Source organism: Lissotriton helveticus, chromosome 1_1 (assembly GCF_964261635.1).
Source record: "Lissotriton helveticus chromosome 1_1, aLisHel1.1, whole genome shotgun sequence".
In the NCBI taxonomy this organism is placed as follows: Eukaryota; Metazoa; Chordata; class Amphibia; order Caudata; family Salamandridae; genus Lissotriton; species Lissotriton helveticus.
Window position 1 is genome coordinate 2,113,110,297 of NC_136057.1, and position 19,727 is coordinate 2,113,130,023.

At 44.1% G+C, this 19,727-nt stretch overlaps 1 protein-coding gene across 3 annotated transcripts in view; it reads left to right on the top strand.

Annotated features, from left to right (window-relative positions):
• Positions 1-19,727, top strand: part of LRRC8D (leucine rich repeat containing 8 VRAC subunit D) — a 300,848-nt gene that overhangs the window by 112,793 nt on the left and 168,328 nt on the right. The window lies entirely within an intron of this gene.

The window sequence follows — 19,727 nt, forward strand, 5'->3', positions numbered from 1 at the left end:
GTTGAATTCCATCATCTGTAAAATTTGAGCATTTTCCGACACTGGATTGTGATGGTTGGGACTCAGTGCTCATTCAGTAGTCTGGGTGGGTTGCTGTGTCTTCTTGACATTAATGCCTTTGTTCCTAGGGTCCTATCCTGTGATTGCCCAAAACTGGGCATTTACTTGCCCTCTCCTGTACCATTCCTTAATTAAGGGGTCCCCAGCGCCTCCCCTCTTCTGTCCTCCCTGATCACGTCTGTTTGCCAGATTGCCCATCATTCCAGTAGTAGGTCTAGCTAACTATGAAGTTGTTTTCCACTGCACTTGCTTCCTCTGTTTTGGGTAAACTCTGGGGGTTTCGTCTTTACGGCTCCACCTCTTCTCGGTTAAACGGTGCTAGGAAGGCTTCCTTCATTGATCTTTTAGAGTCCTCGTATTTATGTCGTGTGACTCCTCTGACATCAAGAACATCACAATGGCTTGGAGGGTTTGTTATCAGCCTCCTATTGTTGGTAAATATTTGGACACATGCTGTATAGGTAGTTGCTGCCACCTCGTACTCCAAGTGCAGGGCAGGGTTGTCATTTTGTCTAATTGCAAACAAGCATTTACACTGCTGTAGTTTAAACACATTAGTATTTATAATCTCAAAGATATTATGTTTCAAATATGTACATAAACTGTTACCAAATAGATTTATTGACTCGCAATGTTACTTTAAAATGATTGCGTGTCAGCTTCATTCATACTGTTTGCTTCTTAGCATTCTGCGGAGTCATGAGTCGTTCTTCATTGCACAAATGGTGTACAGCGTGCCACACTTCACGTGCGGGGACAGGGAGGTGAGAGCCACCTCATGGTCATGATAGATCAGTTTACAAGCAGACAGCAATGGGAACATTGCAAAATGCAGCTGATGGATGTGAAAGTTACGCAGTTACAATGTTTCCTGTTGAATAAACGTTGTGTCCAAATGTACAAAATGAGCCTGTACATGGCCATTGTTAAACATCCCCAGGTTATGGGTCTTCAGTTTGCTAGGGAGCATCTTTCCTCCAGCTCTTTGTGTAAGGGAACTGCTGGGTGTGATTGCCATGCTCACTTACCTGTGTCCGGATAATCTGTGATGGACATTAGTGTGGCTCTAAGTTTGTAATGGTGCCAGTATCGGTTCCTGGGAGTGTGGATTAAACAGGCCACTTGGCTCCCTTAATGAGAACTCAGCTAAATGAGGGAATGTTCAGGATTCGTTGCAATCTACCCTCAATCTACCCAACAGAAAGAGAGGGTTAGTGGGGTGCCTCCGACCTCTGGGTAGGTATGGCCGAGAAGTCCAACGCTTCATTTAAGAGAGGTTGTCTATGAGGCGCGTCTAAATAAAGTGCAACATGGTTATAAAAGCAACAGCAAAGTGTTGGTTCTCAGCTATGGTTGTGTTTTTATAACAAGTGTAATAATACCTCATATATCTTAACTATAGGTACAGTATAAATGGTTAAAATTAATAATGGAACGCACAATACAATCAAAGTAAAACAAAAGATGCTAGTGTGAGATATTATCCTCATAGTGAGAATGTTATTCTAGTGTAAGTACATACTGACAGAGCAGTTGTTAAAACATTGTAGAGTAATGCAACCATGATCCTGGCTATTCACACTATACAAAGTTTGCGAAGGTTCAGGTATGGTGAAGCATCGGGGCAAAGCCGTACAGCTATGGACACCGCTAAGTTTGGAATTAACCTTTTGTGATGCCTTAAATTGACAGCATAGGTAAAATGAGGTACCGCCTCTTCCCATGAAATGGGGTTCATTTGCGGTGGTTGTTAGAAATTGCGACCTTAGAGGTTTTGAACATTGAGAACATCACACAACAAAGCAGATTGCAATGACAATTACAGTGTTGAGAGTACCTGCAAGATAGGGGGACAGCTTCGTAAAGTTTGTGTCTAACTTCCCTGGCACCAGGGAGGTACGCCAACCTCCGGGCGCTGTGGATGTAAAGAGCAGTAGCACAGAACCTTTGAAGGTACCGAACTGACCACAAAGATGACTGAATGTGGCTAGCAGAAAGAGCACGCTTGGCAAGGGGGAAAAGAGACTTAAATAAAATAAGAAAGTTTGGGGTAGGGAAGTGTGTCTTGGCCAGGCTGAATCGCTACTGTCTTGACTCCACTTGCAGCATTCAGTCTCTCAGTAGTCTATTTCCATTGATGTTGTGTGTTTTCAGAGCACAGTGTGTGTAGAAAGACCTGATGTAATCAAGGTTGAGTCTTCAGCAGCCAACCATTATCTCATAGTGAGGGACAGAGTGGACCCGGGATCATCCAGTCAGTAATGACGACTCCTTGGGGCTGGTTGGGTTCCTTTAGGTAATGCACGGTCCGGAGCTGCCGCATGGCAGTCAACCAGAGGGTCTACCAGGCCAAAAGATTTGTCCTATTCGGGAGGAAGTTGACAGCAGACCAACTCAACACACTTTGGAAATGACACAGATTCGCAGTCCAAATTATGTTGATTGACCGGCTGGGCGGCTCCTGCTTATTTTATGAAAGCTGAGTGGGTGGGTAGAAGCCCACTGCCATTCACAGTCCAGTGAATCTGTGCAAGTTAAAAGATCCAGCAAGCAAACTAAGTCAAGTTATGTCTCCTCAAAGAGAAGCGTGGGTTAGCAGGACAACTACCCATGTGCAAAGACTTGTGCAAAACCCTTGGGGTGACTACTCTGGTGGAAAATCATATGCTTTTCCTCCAAACAGTCATAAATGCAAAGGAGAGCAAGAAGAAGTGGGGGTCGGATTGCTCTTTGTGGGCAGCACTCATTCTTCATCTTACAATTGTTATTCCTACAACAAAATGCATGTTTACAATCAGGGGTAATCCTAAAAAGTGACACACCTGTAAGGTTTGCAGCACAATTTATTTCACTCAAGATTGATTGTGTGTAAGGTTTGCGAATATTATTTTTAAAGGGGCGGGGGCTGTGTCTCCGAGCATTTGGACTGCAGTTTGCGGGTTTGTCATTAGGCCTATGTGTGGAGTGCCAAGGCAGTCTTAAAAGAGCCCAGCCTCAGTTTGAGGATGTTGATGGGGGCTGCCTCTAAGATCTAAGGGTCGGGAGACGAACAGGGGTCTCCAAACTTGGGGATTATCCAAGGGATAACCCGGAGGATTGCCAGTTTGCAGTTCAGGGTCTTTGAGTTTAGAGGCACCTCAAATTTAAAACTTTACATGGAGAACTTTAAGGGGAAAATGTCAGTGTGCCATATGCTCACGCTTTCTGTGCTTCATCTCTTTACTTTTACCTGGGTCCCCATCTTTATTTCCCTTGGTGTCTGTTCACTTCGTGAGTCCTATTACTTTGTCTTGTGGCAGGGAGCCTGGAGACCAAGTTAGTGATGAGGAGCATTTTGTTTCTAGCACAAACGTGGATGTACTCATCCTGCCCTGCCTTTGCTGTGTTGATGGAAACCTCCATGGTACTGGTTTCTATCATAATTGTGACCTGTTCGCCAGAGTGTGGGTGCGTCTAGTTCTGTGTGCACTAATCTGGAGGCTCTGGGTAGGTTTGTGCATTGAGTTATGGCTCGACTGGGTTGGTAGATCCCTTCCTAGATACAATTAGTGATCCAAAGCCTGGACTTGTATTGTGTCACCGGGTACACTTCTCTGGAGTTGGTTGCCTCTATGTCTTCATTCCCCCTCTCTTAAAAACATCTTGAATAATTTCACTTGTACGTCTTGCATGTGTGTTCAAGCAGAGCGTTCTCTACCTAGGACAGCAGGGATCACTGACACAACATCGACAGACAAAATATCGAGAGGACACAATATAGAAGTAAAAATATCGACTCCAAAAATATCGACTTCCTATCTTCAAACAGGTAAGTACAAAAATATCGACTCCAAAATATCGAGTGTAAAAAATATAGACTGTCAAAATATCGATTTTTTTTAAATGTCTTAAAAGTAAATTAAAAGTAATATAATAATAAATTAAATTAATTTAAACCTATTTAAAATACTTAAATAAACGTAAAATTGAGAAATAATTAATGTAACTAAATAAAATATATATATTTTAAATATATATATATATATATATATATATATATATATATATATATATATATACAGCTCCAAAATCCCAAAAGATACCCAGCCGGGTTAATCAGGACAAATAGCACTCACAAGCACGACAGTTGCTTTCAGCAGGGGGTAGATTTATTCAGATAGACGCGTTTCGGGAGAAAACTCCCCTCGTCAGTATTTACATCTGTGAAACTGAATACTGTGCCCTTATCTATGTTTGTCATGTATCATGAACATAAACGAGGGACTACGCAAAGCGCCTCATGAGCGCCATCTTTGAATGTACAAATACATTGTTTACCAGACATTGCTTGCAAGTGTGTTACACCATCAATTGCGCCGTGTATCGGCATAACCATCATCTTAATAATTACCCACATCGTTTATAATCAGAAAACCATTAGTATCTGAATTACGTGGCTAGGATGACTCAAAAACAACTTCAACCTGTGTATCGAGTCAGAAATCAGACATAGAAACATCAGGTAAATCTCGCCGTGGATCGGCAATGGCAGCCCCTATGGACTGCCTACTTAAGGTGCAGCAAAATATGCAGCAATGTACTTTACAAATGTTTTTTTTTTTTTTTTTTTTTTTTTTTTTTTTTTTTTGGTCCTCATCTCACCTGACAAGCCTCTGCGGGTCTTATGAAGCCGCCTTCGTTACTGGTCGCCCCTACGGCTTACCGCACTCGCTTGGGTCATCCGACCAGTCCCATTGTTTTGTATGGGACCCTGGTGTAATCATAAGACCAATGATGTTACAATAATCTTAAGTCCTTGCCCCAGCTCACCAAGGGGTGCCAGATATTCAAGATTTTATCTTCCGCTCCATCGTACTCTAGTCGCGCCATAGCAAATGCAGCTTTGAGCCATTCCTCCCTTTGCGGGGGTAGGGCATCCTTCCACCTCTTACACACTTCCCTTCTTGCCAGCAGTATCAAATTCAGTAATAGGCCCCTATCTTTCTGCGAAAGGTTCTGGCTGAGTTGACCATCGTCTCCAAAAAATACCAGTTGTATATTGATCTCAATGTTGGTATTAAATATGCCCAGTAAGTTGTCCCCTACCTCAGCCCAGTATCTTGTGAGTGCTGAGCACTCATAGAAAATATGTAAGTCATTTGCTAAGGGTTCTGCGCATCTAGGGCATTTAGGAACGGGAAAAGGAGCAAACTTTGCAATTTTTGCCGGGGTGTAGTAGAGTCTATTAATAACAAAAAAGTGATTTTTCTTTAGGCAGGCAGGTTTAACTGATCTGTACAGGGTCTTCAGTGAGGGTTCATACAAAAGGTCTGCTGATGGTCCAAGTGGGGATCCTGTCCACACTGCTACAGAAGCGGGGGTCTTATGGTCTTCGGCATCTAGCAGACTGTTATACCAAATAGATATTTCCTTATTCAGTGGGCTTGTCTCTTGCAACAAGTCTTCAATCTCCCAGTTTCCGCTTATCTCCCGCTTTTCCGCCTCATACCATGATGTTAACTGTATGTATTTAAATCTTGAGAGCCCGGTGCCAATCTTAGCTCTCAGATAATCCCAGGGGAGTATCCCCCCACTGTCCAACAACTCAGACCAGATTTTGACACTGGCCCTCTTTATCGGCAGTGCCAAGCCATCCTGCAAGCAGCCCGGGGTCCCTGGGCCGTCCCATATAGGGGCATAATCAGAATAGTATCCAATGCCCCATCCATGCCTGAGCCTACACCAAGTCTCCAAAGCTGTCCTTAGAACCTTCAGACGTACCCTCTTGAAGAACCTAGGGGATCCAAATTTATACAGAAATGCTTCTCCGTTACCTCCCCCTTCTACCCGCACCATTTCACCTAATAGCCTCCCCCAAGCTGATTCCCCTGGCTTAACTAACAGCATTCGTATGCTTTTAAACTGGAACGCATCTGCATATAGTCTTACGTCTGGAAGCGCCAGCCCTCCTTTTTTTAATCTACGTCTAAGTTTTTTCCACGCTAGTCGAACCCCTTTATTGCCCCAAATGAAACTGTTGATCTTACTCTGTACTTTACTCAGGCTTTTACTTGAAAATGTCAAAGGAATTGAAGAAAAGAGGTATGACAGTTTAGGAAGGATGACCATCTTTACTAAGTTGGTTTTTCCATATATAGTCAGAGGTAGATTTTTCCATCTGCTGAATAAGCTGTCAATTTCCTTTACCACCCTTTTTAAATTTAACTCAGGGATCTTTTCAATTTCCTTCACTACATAGATCCCCAAGTATCTCATCTCTTCACTTTCTGTCCCTGTCCACTCCAAATTCCAACACATCACCTCCGTCTTGGTTTTATTTACAAGAAACCCAGAAATTGCTCCAAACTCGCGCATACGCTCTTCCACCCTTATAATAGCTGTATCCGGGTCGCTTGTATACAGAACCAGATCGTCAGCGTACAGAGCTATTTTTGAGCTATAATGTTCTGATCTGAATGGATAGATTGACTCATCCAATCTAATCGTCTGTGCCAACGGCTCCATATATAAATTAAACAAAAGGGGTGAAATCGGACACCCTTGCCTCGTTCCTCTCTGAATTTTAAAACTCGCGGTGAGGAACCCGTTCAAGAGTATTCGGGCAGAAGCACCCTGATAACAATTCTGCAGGGTCTGAATAAAAATAGGACCAAAACCCATAGCCCTCAGGACCTCCCATAGGTATGCCCAGCAGACCCTATCGAACGCCTTGGCCGCATCTACTGCGATAACGGCCAAGGGTTCTGTCTTCTTGATAGCCAAATCAATGTTGCCTATAAGAAGCTGTGTTTGTTCCTGTATATGTCTACCTGCGACAAACCCTTTCTGATCTGGATGTATTAACCCAGGTATCAGTTTGGCCAATCTCCCTGCTAAGATGCCCATAAAGATCTTATAATCAGCGTTCAGCAGGGAGATTGGGCGGTAAGAGTCTGCCTTTTTTGGGTCCTTACCTGGTTTCAATATCAGAACTATTATTGCTTCTTTCCAAGTATTAGGGACCTTTCCATCCAGACCATAAATTGAGTTAAAGGTGTTTTCCAAGGGTTTGGCGAGCTCCTCTTTAAGATGTTTATATATTTCACTCGGGAGCGCGTCTGATCCTGCAGCCTTTTTATTCTTAGATTTATTTATCTGAGCTATGATCTCATCTGATGTAAAGGGAGCATCTAAGTTGTTTTTACCTTCTTCTGTGAGAACTGGAAGTTGTTTGTTTCTGATAAATGACTGAATCACACCTGATCGGGGAGTCAGATCTTCCCTATACAGATCTGAGAACATGGAGAGAAGACATGTCTGTATGTCATCTATCTTATTTGAGATTTCCCCGCCGGCGTTTATTTTAAGTTCTTTTATGTCATTCCTTGTCCGGTCGGCTCTAGCTTTCCATGCTAATAAAGCACCGGCCCTCTCTCCATACTCATAATTCTGCATCTTACCAATTTCCCACTGTGCTCTACATTTAGCTTCTAGTTTCCCTCTATATTCTGATCTTGCCTCTTCTAACTTTCCCAAGATTTGAGTAAGTTGTTCCTGATCCCTATTACTAGCCCCATCCCTGTCTCTCTCCAGGCCACCTATCCTCTCTTCGATACCCTTTAATACCCTGGCTTCGATCTTGTTCTTATAACAGATGACTCCATGGAGTTTCCCTCTGAGCCAGGCTTTATAGGCGTCCCAGACAACATCTGGGGTTGTTGAGTCGGAGTTCAACACAAAAAACTCAGAGGTTGAGGCCTGTACAGCGGTAATCACATCAGGGTCCTGCAGCTTGGTCCTATTAAGGGTCCACCTTAATGCCCGTCGCAGAGTTTCCTTGAACTGATACACAATACGTAAAGGTGCATGATCGGATAAATGACCCGGAAGGACTAAAATCTCTTCTATGCTAGCTAGTGAGCCTCTATCAAGGAAGATATAATCAATCCTGGAGGAATGACGATACTTTTTGCTAAAAAAAGTAAAGCCCTTCTCATTTCCTTTTATTTCCCTCCATAGATCTACTAGATCCATATCGTGGATCATGTTAACTAACGCCCTACGTACCTTCACTGCACCTTTATAATGACTTACATTAGATCTATCTTTAAGAGGGTCAATCAAAACATTAAAATCCCCCCCTATCACATATGGTGGTGGCTCCAACATCAATCTTGATTGCAATTTATAGATATAGTCGGGGTCGTCTGAGTTCGGGCCGTAGAAAGAGGCACAGACCATATCGCGATTTTCAAATGCTAAAGTAGCGATCAACCATCTACCGGAACAATCTGACTGTACTTTTTTAATATTACAGGGTGTCCCTTTTTTAATTAATATGGCTACCCCTCTATTTTGGGCTGTTTGTGTTGATGCACCAAAGCTCTTAACCCAAGTGATTTTTGAAAAAGTTGCTATGCTCTCTTCATGGCTCAAGTGTGTCTCCTGTAGCAAGCATATTTGTGCAGTTGACAATTCTAAATGCTTGAATATAAGCCTCTGCCTCCGAGGGCATCTTAAGCCATTAACGTTCCACGAGATAAAAGTTGCCCCACTACTCCTTGAGGTCACAGTAGCCATCCTCCTCGTTTCCTACCCATGAGTGTTGACCCTTTTTTTGAGGCTAGACTTAACACATTACTTAAAAGGTTTAGATGAGGTTGATTTTTTTTTCCATTTTTTCCCACTGCTCCCCCACCACGTGCACCCTCCCTACCAACCCCCCCCTCCCCTAACCCCGTGACCTCTCTGCCCTCTCTGCCCATGAGGAACCCTCCCTGCTAATAGGCGAAGGCCTATTTAGCCATCTTCCCCCTCCATGAAGCAACTATAAGATCACAATTATTGTTTATAAAAAAAAAATCCCTACCTATTACACATTATTTTAGTAAAAGACCCAATTAATCTATCTAAGTCTTTATCGCTCCCTACCCCTATTTTTGGTCTCTAATCTTAGCTATGAGGGCATCCGCTTCTTCCCCAGACTTAATCAGGTGCATATGGTTATTCCACATAACTCTCAACTGTGCCGGAAACTTCAGCTGTGCCTTGGCTCCTAAACTGTTTAACACCTCTAGTCTTTTCCCCAACTCCCATTGCCTTGCAGCAGTGATATGTGAAATATCAGATCTTATATAAAATGTAAAGGGGTTAGAGCTATTGAAGTGGATGGGACCTACTTTCAATGCATTGGAGAGAATCTGTTCTTTTATAGAGTATGTCAAAAAGTTAACCAAGATTTTTCTGGGTTTCTGCTTTGTAGGATTTCTCTTATAGGGGTCACGGTGAACTCTCTGTATATCCCGCAGCAAGTCCACCTCTGCCATATCTTTCAACACTGTCCCCCTCAGCAGAGCGATAACAAACCCCTTGATATCTACCCCCTCCATAGATTCTGGCACATTAAGGATTCTCAAATTATTCCGACGTGAATAATTTTCCAAACGTTCAATATCTTCCTTTAGTTCTTTATTCTGTGCGTAAAGCTTTGTAACCTCTGCCTCAGTAGATCTCACTGACTCCTTTATCTTAGGAAGTTCCAGCTCCATTACTTCTGTCCTAAGAGTGACTTCATCCACCCTCTTTGTCAACTCCTCACATGAAGCCTTTATTGCTGCTTGGTTGGCCTCCGAGACATTAAATCTGTTTGCCATCTCAGCTTGATTAGTTTCAGAGACTTTAAACCTGCTTGTGATTTCTTCCTTCATGGCCAATAGAATATCTGCCAGCGAACCTGCACTTGCATCTGGTTTATTTACAAGAAGTGTAACACCCATACCTGAACTATCAGTGGGGTCGAGCTGACCTTTTGATACATCTTGCAGATTCCATGCACTTTAACCCATCATTGTGGGTTAAAGTGCATGGAATCTGTAAAATTGATGGAATAATGACTCTGAGATGAATTGTATTTTTGTATTTTGGTGTTTTAAACAAGTTGTGGCTTGGGGTTAAAGATGCTATCTTTATTAACTTTTTGTTAACATTTGTAAAGTACATTGCTGCATATTTTGCCATTGCCGATCCACGGACAAAACCTGGGAAGATATAAGATACTTGGGTTTAGCATCTATCCCCACCCAGGAAAGAGGGGGAGACAGACTTCTGAAATTGAGACGTTTGGAGTCTAAACTTATAATTAAGTTCAAAACAAGACAGCCAAGAGGGTTGAACGCAGACGAGGAGATGCATGTACACCTTTGAAAAACACTGATCATTGACCTTATGTACAATCCTGTGTGAAGGAACACAATACGGGCCAAAACGCAGAATCAAGGGAAATGTGTGGGACATGGGGCACTCAGCCATGAACGTAGTATAACGTAAACGTTATATCAATAGGTCCATGATGAAAAGTGTTTATTGTGAAAGCACAACATGGACTATAATTGCGAATTTAATTTAATAGTTAGCACATAATTTTATTGTTATAAAATTTATGTTAGAACATTTCTTATAAGGAATGTTACCCACACGTGAATCCCAACATGAATGTTTTGTTTGTTTGATCTTGAAAAACATACGTTTAAATGTATAAACTACAAGGCCCATAATTCCTCATTCTTGTAAAACTGAGTGAATAGTATAAATGGTGGAAAGTGAAAAGGGACTCTTGTAGAACACTGCCGTGACCAAGAACGTTAGTTCGAAACGCGTAGGAGTTTTTGCAAAGAGACCTAAAAATAAATTATCGTGTTCAAGAGGAGTGCCGCGTCCTTGCCTTTTGTTTACAAAATTACTTGGGAGACACGTTCCCGGTCTCCAAACGCGTGCACCAACCAATGGAGTTCCCTCTGCTACGGGGACATTTGTGAGGAATATATATATATATATATATATATATATATATATATATATATATACACATATATATATATATATACACATTACCTACTGGCGGTCGCCAGTAGGTATATATAGTTAGGATTTTTTCTCTATGGGATTTTTGAAAATTCTATGTCTAATAACTTTGGCGTTTGTGGACGGAATTGGCTGAAATTTTCAGGAAAATGGCACATTTTGTTTCTGAGCAGCCCTTGAAAATTTGGGGGGGGTTCGTCAAGGGGGGGCCGAGAAAAAAGGGGGGTCCCAAAACGTGTTTTTAACATTGAGTTTTCCATAGGGCGGTTGGCCTCACTTTTAGCCCGAACGGCTGAATGGATTTGCACGAAACTTGGCAAAATTGTAGGGACTGGTAGCCCGATGTGCCTTTGCTAGGTCTCAATATATGTGCTCCAGTGGATTTTGAGAAATTAACGTTCAAAAAAAGATATATATCTGTAACAGCGGACCGGGCAGCGCTCCGGTTCGCGGACTTTTCGCGGTACGGAGCTTTGTGAAGCGAAGCTGATTGGTTCTCCGGCGTCTGTGAACATTCCAAACAGTCCGTAGCAGCCGCCATCTTGTCTCTCGGTAGGATCGAGAGACAAGAGGAGGCCAAAGCGAAGGGGCAAATGACCATAAGGGGGCATAGTAGATCCTCCCTGACCCCCTAGGTTTGATGTGGAGGCTTTAAAAGGGTCCCGCGGGGCAAAAAATAATAATAATAATAATAATCGAACGGCTGAATGGATTTGCACGAAACTTGGTAAAATATTAGGGACTGGTAGCCCGATGTGCCTTTGGTAGGTCTCAATATATGTGCTCCAGTGGATTTTGAGAAATTAACGTTCAAAAAAAGATATATATCTGTAACAGCGCTCCGCTTCGCGTAACGGAGGTTTGCGAAGCTGATTGGTTCTCCGGCGTCTGTAAACATTGCAAACAGTCCGTAGCGGCCGCCATCTTGTCTCTCGGTAGGATCGAGAGACAAGAGGAGGCCAAAGCGAAGGGGCAAATGACCATAAGGGGGCATAGTAGATCCTCCTTGACCTCTTAGGTTTGATGTGGAGGTTTTAAAAGGGCCCCGCGGGGCAAAAAAAAAAAATAATAATAATAATCGAACGGCTGAATGGATTTGCACGAAACTTGGCAAAATTGTAGGGACTGGTAGCTCGATGTGCCTTTGCTAGGTCTCAATATATGTGCTCCAGTGGATTTTGAGAAATTAACGTTCAAAAAAAGATATATATCTGTAACAGCGCTCCGCTTCGCGTAACGGAGGTTTGCGAAGCTGATTGGTTCTCCGGCGTCTGTAAACATTGCAAACAGTCCGTAGCGGCCGCCATCTTGTCTCTCGGTAGGATCGAGAGACAAGAGGAGGCCAAAGCGAAGGGGCAAATGACCATAAGGGGGCATAGTAGATCCTCCCTGACCCCCTAGGTTTGATGTGGAGGCTTTAAAAGGGTCCCGCGGGGCAAAAAATAATAATAATAATAATAATCGAACGGCTGAATGGATTTGCACGAAACTTGGTAAAATATTAGGGACTGGTAGCCCGATGTGCCTTTGCTAGGTCTCAATATATGTGCTCCAGTGGATTTTGAGAAATTAACGTTCAAAAAAAGATATATATCTGTAACAGCGCTCCGCTTCGCGTAACGGAGGTTTGCGAAGCTGATTGGTTCTCCGGCGTCTGTAAACATTGCAAACAGTCCGTAGCGGCCGCCATCTTGTCTCTCGGTAGGATCGAGAGACAAGAGGAGGCCAAAGCGAAGGGGCAAATGACCATAAGGGGGCATAGTAGATCCTCCTTGACCTCTTAGGTTTGATGTGGAGGTTTTAAAAGGGCCCCGCGGGGCAAAAAAAAAAAATAATAATAATAATCGAACGGCTGAATGGATTTGCACGAAACTTGGCAAAATTGTAGGGACTGGTAGCTCGATGTGCCTTTGCTAGGTCTCAATATATGTGCTTCAGTGGATTTTGAGAAATTAACGTTCAAAAACAAGATATATATCTGTAACAGCGCTCCGCTTCGCGGAGATAAAATTATATCTGTATTACCTAGCTGTTGCTAACACCAGTTAGCGACAGCTAGTAGGAGATAGCGACCATCTTGGGCCCCACTTTGCATGTGAGTGATATTTATCACTAATGACATGCAAAGTGGGCATGCCAAGATGTTAGCGACTGGAAACAGTCGCTAACATCGCTATCTCCTATTATCAACTTTTGGAAATATTCGCGATAAGCGCGAATATCTCCAAAAGCTAGCACCTGCCCTGAGCAGTTCTTAGCCATGTTATCCAATGGGAGGTGGATAACATGGCTAAGAGCATTAGCTCGGTAATGCATGAATATCGCTGAGTTTTCAGCGATATTAATGCATTGCGGTCGTTTTTTATCGTATTTGCGATAAACCTTGATAATAGCAAGGTTTATCTGCGATAATTTCTGACGATGCTTAGCGTTAAAAAAATCGTTGCTAAGCATCGTTAGGGATAAATATCGCTTAACTTTGGTAATATGCCCCAACGTCTGTTAACGTTCGATTCGAAGGAAATCAGGAAGTGTTGAAAAACATTGTCTGCGCCATCTTGTCTTTTTTCAAATGCCACACTTTTGTCGTGCACGGCAGTCATTTTAGATGCCTTGACCAGACCCACTCTGTGCACGCTGTCGATCCTTAGCATGGCTCCCCACCCTCGCAAGCATCTCCCCCAGGCAGTGGTCACCCCCGCTCTCTGTCTTATGCATGGGTAATAAACCTCCCCCCATCTGCGCTGCTCTTCCCTGAGAATCACACCCTGTGCCCGCCCGACACCTCCCTTTCGCCCTATTCACTACCGCACCCTCTGACACTCCTTTTCCTCTGTGTCCGATTGTCCAGGCCGGTCCTAGGGTATCAGCTAGCCCTGCAGATGTAGTTTATGGCCCCAGCTGTAAAGAATCACCCCTCTTCAAAGGAGTTATAGTAGATCAAGGCCCACACTCGATGAGATCCGTCACAGCAGACGCGTTCCTATTATCTGAAAACCATCCTGTATTGTGATTGGGGAGGGGACCGAGCCTGAAGCGGAAGATTCCAGGGATGACTCTTTGTACATCAAAGTTTTTACAATTATGTGTCACATTAAAAATATATAGCACTCCGACAAAGTAGTAAGATTATAAAACTTTAATAACTTATAAATATATACAAGAAAACAAAAACAGTAATAACATATAAACATTTTTAGGGAAAAACAACGAAGTAGCGGTCGGCTGTGCGAATAGTCCCAACGCAGCACAACGTCCAGATTTCTGGCGTGGGGCGTCGCGGGGGGTGGGTCATCAGTAGCAAACTGTTGTGCGAATAGTTCCAAGGCAGCAGAACGATGGCACCAAGGTGATGTCCAGTAAGTTGCCGCACTGGTTTTGGTATCCTACAATGCTGCTCCGAATAACGGCGTGGGGCGCCCCGGGGGAGGCGGGGTGAACGGGCCTCTCCAGGTGGAGTCTCATCTGTTGTAGTGGGGCGCCCCTTTACTGTTTCAGTTGCCATTCCGTCCGTTTTTGGCCAACTGTGTCAAAAGCCGCAATTCAGCTGAGTTGCGCCCACTCTTGCGGTGCAGCGATAGGCGGCTGTCACAGGACTCTCAAAATGGCGGCAGGCTGTTTCCTTTTTGGGCCTGGTCCACTGAAATGGCCCTGGGACACCTTGGAAATCGGACGCTTGTCTGCTAGGTCTTGGACCCCATTCTCGAAAGCGTCCCCTCCGCCTTGAGGATTCATCAAAAGTTTTGGGGGCCCCCGACTCCTGTAGGCTTCTGGTGGGGAGCGGCTGCCATGATTGCTCGCGGAATGACCACGACGGAGCTACGAGATGGTGGTGCTCTCATGCTGACGCCAGCTTCAGTCTGAAACATCCAGAAACAAGGTGGGGCTTTCATCGTTTGGGAAAAAAAAAAGTTTTCATCCAATGAAAAGTGTTGTTTTTAGGTCACATGATCAAGCCTTCCATCATTAGGAAACCAAAAGTAAAATGAACCAATGAAAAGTTTTATAAACAAGTCACATGACCTGTTATGCGGCATAGGGTATAAAATGCGGAGAAAATACGTTGGCACGTGAGGCGGCGTCAGTAGCGGACCGATGTGCGAATAGGCCGAAGGCAACACAACGTGCCAAGATCTGGATGGCACCGAGGTGGTGTCCAGCAAGTTGCAGCACTGGTGTGGCCATCCTACAATGCTGAAAGTCGGCGTGGGGCGCCCCGTTGGCCTGTGAGTTTGCGTCAGTAGCGGACCGATGTGCGAATAGGCCGAAGGCAGCACAACGCGCCAAGATCCGGATGGCACCGAGGTGGTGTCTAGTAAGTTGCCGCACTGGTGTGGCCATCCTACAATGTTGAAAGTCGGCGTGGGGCACCCCGTTGGCCTGTGACATGGCGGCAGTAGCGGACCGATGTGCGAATGGGGCCAAAGGCAGCGCAACAATATTTTCGGAATAGAAGACACCACAAGGCGCTGAGATGCCAAGATCCGGATGGCACCGAGGTGGTGTCTAGCAAGTTGTGGCACTGGTGTGGCCATCCTACAATGGTAAAAGTTGGCGTGGGGCGCCCTGTTGGCCTGTGAGATGGTGTCAGTAGCGGACTGATGTGCGAATGGGGCCAAAGGCAGCGCAACAATATTTTCTGACTGACACCACAAGGCGCTGAGATGCCAAGATCCGGATGGCACCGAGGTGATGTCTAGCAAGTTGCTGTACTGGTGTGGCCATCCTACAATGGTAAAAGTCGGCGTGGGGCGCCCTGTTGGCCTGTGAGATGGTGTCAGTTGCGGACCGATGTGCAAATGGGGCCAAAGGCAGCGCAACAATATTTTCTGTATGGAAGATACCACTAGGCGTTGAGATGCCAAGATCCGGATGGCACCGAGGTGATGTCTAGCAAGTTGCTGTACTGGTGTGGTCATCCTACAATGCTGAAACTCGGCGTGGGGCGCCCCATTAGCCTGTGAGATGGGGTCAGTAGCGGACCGATGTGTGAATAGGCCGGAACCAGCACAAGGCGCCAAGATCCGGATGTCACCGTGGTGGTTTCATAGTTGAGAGGCACTTCATCTGCAGTGGGGCGCCGAGATCCGGATGGCACCGAGGTGATGTCTAGCAAGTTGCTGTACTGGTGTGGTCATCCTACAATGCTGAAACTCGGCGTGGGGCGCCCCATTAGCCTGTGAGATGGCGTCAGTAGCGGACCGATGTGTGAATGGGGCAAAGGTAGCGCAAGAATATTTTCTGAATAGAAGACACCACAAGGCGCTGAGATGCCAAGATCCGGATGGCACCGAGGTGGTGTCTAGTAAGGTGCACTGGTGTGGTCATCCTACAATGCTGAAAGTCGGCGTGGGGCGCCCCGTTGGCCTGTGAGATGGCGGCAGTAGCGGACCGATGTGCGAATGGGGCCAAAGGCAGCGCAACAATATTTTTGGAATAGAAGAGACCACAAGGCGCTGAGATTCGGTTAGCACCGAGGTGGTGTCTAGCAAGCTATGCAGCTGAGTTGCGTGCGCACTTGCGGCGAATAGGTCGAAGGCAGCATAACAATGTTTTCTGAATAGAAGACACCACAAGGCGCTGAGATTCGGTTACCACCGAGGTGATGTCTAGCAAGTTGCCGCACTGGTGTGGCCATCCTACAATACTGCTCCGAATAACGGCGTGGGGTGCCCGAAGGGGGGGGGGGAGGCGGCGTGAACGGGCCTTCCTAGGTGGAGGCTCGTCTGCTGTAGTGGGGCGCCCCTTTACTGTTTCAGTTGCCATTCAGCTGAGTTTCGGCTGCTCTTGATGCTACAGCGACAGGCGGCTGCAACAGGACTCTCAAAATGGCGGCCTGTTCTTTGGATTTGGGCCTGGTCCACTAAAATGGCCCTGGGACACCTTAGAACTCGGACGCTCGTTTTTTTTTCCTTTCCTGTACATGCAAAAAAAGGTAAATGCCCGGTACGTTACACGCTTCATCTGCCACGATGAACTCTCCAGAGGAACCGAAAAAAAATATAGTTATGGTAACTATACCATGCATCGTCATATGGAGAGGTGGCACCAATTAATTATAGTGCTGCATAAAAGAGAGATTTGGAGGAGAACCCCTGACCTGCTAGTACATTCATCAAAGAAGTGGCACTGACAGCATCAGAGGCAAGGGAAACGGTCCCAAATATTTAGAAGAACTTTGGAAAGATTAAAATGACATGTTTAGATTGTGGCAAATTAATTTCATGTGGACAGATGAGTGTTACTCTAATAAATACAGCATATGAACATCATCATAGTCGATGGTTGGTAGAGACATTTTGACTATATCCTGGACCTGCCCGTCCTCGCCCAAAATGGCGCCGGAATAAATGGGACTCGTAACTCCTTGTTGTGTACTGGTTGCAGAACCTTGAAATCACGAGATACGTATGCAGTTTTGAAGCACATGGCGGGCGGGGACGAGAATTGATTGAATATTTCGACATCCCTATTGATATTAAGTTCTGATGTGTTATTGATTACTGTACTATTGAAAGTTCGAATTAACGTCACCCATGGTACTTGCCCGCAAATGTATATCTAGATAATTTTATTGTAACTGGCCCTGTCGTATTTTAATTATAAAATGTACGTCCACCGATTCCGTAACTGTTAGACACCTTAGTTCTTGCAACCTAATGGCCCGCCCGTTACGTTCCTCTACAGTGTAAATGTCTACTCATCATATACGATGACAGTTTGCTCCGTGGCCGGCCCACGTGGTTATAGGCTCGTATTTGTATAATGGAATTTTCACAATAAAGGTTTTTAAAAGAAAACATGGTAGTAGTATATACATTGGTAAAGTTTTTAATAATAGTCACTGTTTTAGAATCATTAAAAGGCAAGTGAAATAAAGCAGACCAATTACATGAAGGGTAAAAGGTATAATACGAAGGAACGCAGTAAAGATAAATGGTCAAGGGCTGTTGTGTTTTCTATTCCTGCAACATAAAGTGATCGATAAGAATCTCATATTCAGGCGTATCGGCGTCTAAGACAGCAGGTCGACCCTCTTTTGCTCAACGGCTCCCTCATGGGACGAAGAAACGCCCTTTTTCTCGAAAAAAGAATATATTTTACTTGCAGGACAGTTGTAAATTTTCCGGGAAAGTACATTAGCCTGGAACATTATAACATATATTTAAGAAAAAATAATGTTCGGAAGTAATAAAAAGCGTAATTTTAGGTCATATGACCCAGCCTTTCATCATTAGAATAAGAAAAGTAAAATGAACCAATGAAAAGTTTTATTAACAAGTCACATGACTTGTTATGCTTACGTTACGCGCTGCGCGCCCCGGATGACTTCCGGATGCGCTAACGCGGCGCGTCATATGACGCATTACGCGACAACGCAGGTCCAGAATATAGTCAAAATGTCTCCACCAACCAGCGGTCGGAACACAACCCCTTTCAGCAGGCTAAATAGTTCTGTTAAATGACAACAGAAGGGACAGGCAACAAGAACCATTAGTCAAAGAGGGGAGGGCTAGTTCTTCTCTACCGGGTTACATTGGGGCGCTACCGGAACTGATCGAATTGGTAGTCTACAGTGTTTCTGGATGTTTCAGACTGAAGCTGGGGTTAGCATGAGAGCAGCACCATTTCGTAGCTCCGTCGTGGCCATTCCGCAACCAATCATGGCAGCCGCTCTTTATCGTTATTTTGGGCGGGGTGGGTGGCGGAGCCGAGCTGTTTTGCAGCCATCATTGTGTGGAGTTCAGTTCATTTCACTAGTTTTGTATTTGTCATGAGGGGTTGTTCCTAATGTTTCTATTTTAGCGAGGTCAAAAAGAGATCCCATTAGTGGCCTACTGATTTTGCTCGATTCCTTTTCTTTTTTTTTTACACGATTTTTCGTTATCTGCAAAGACTAAACAGAGTATTGCGACTCTGTGTTTGTTTGTAAATAGAGAATGAACCAAAGAGAACCAATTCTAAAACAGTAAATACTTGGATTACAATCAATCAAATGGAGAGAGAAGCAGGCATGACGTATTACAACGGGGGCAAAGGCCTGCGTTAACTACCCTTCACTATGTGCAAAGAGAGAGTACTCCTAATAGAAATGAGGGGGGGGGGCACCATTCAAAGCAGATCAGTGTGCATAAACACGAAAATGTTTTCACTTACCACGTACTTGACATTCGACAGCTTATGATATTTGCTATTAAAAAACCATTGAAATTCACTGAAAAAACCATAGGTTATAGACCATATATAGTTAGGAATTAGCATTTATAAAACCTTGAAAATTCACTGAAAAAACCATAGGTTATAGACCATATATAGTTAGGAATTAGCATTTAAAAAACCTTATTTTACTCACACAAAACCATTGAAATTCCATATATAGTTAGTTGCACTAACTATATATCGCGCACCCGCAATCCACTGCTGATGATGTCACATATTACATCATTCATGACATGGTCAGTGACATCACTGATGACATCACTGATGACATCTCAAATGACATCACTGATGACATCACTGATGACATCTCATTTGACATCAATGACCACATCACTGATGATATCATTCATGTGACAATACAATGCATCTCCTCACATTTTAATATAACCTCTGTTTCACCCAGTGTTAAATACAGAGTATAATTTTTGAAACCATTGACACACCAATACTAGTTACTACATATGTACTCACTGATTCCTACGTCTACACACACATTCACTCATTCACCCATACAATCATTCATACATACAATCACTCATCTTTACAACACTATCATATGCACTCATACACCTATACAGACACTCACACTCTGCCACTCATCCATGGAG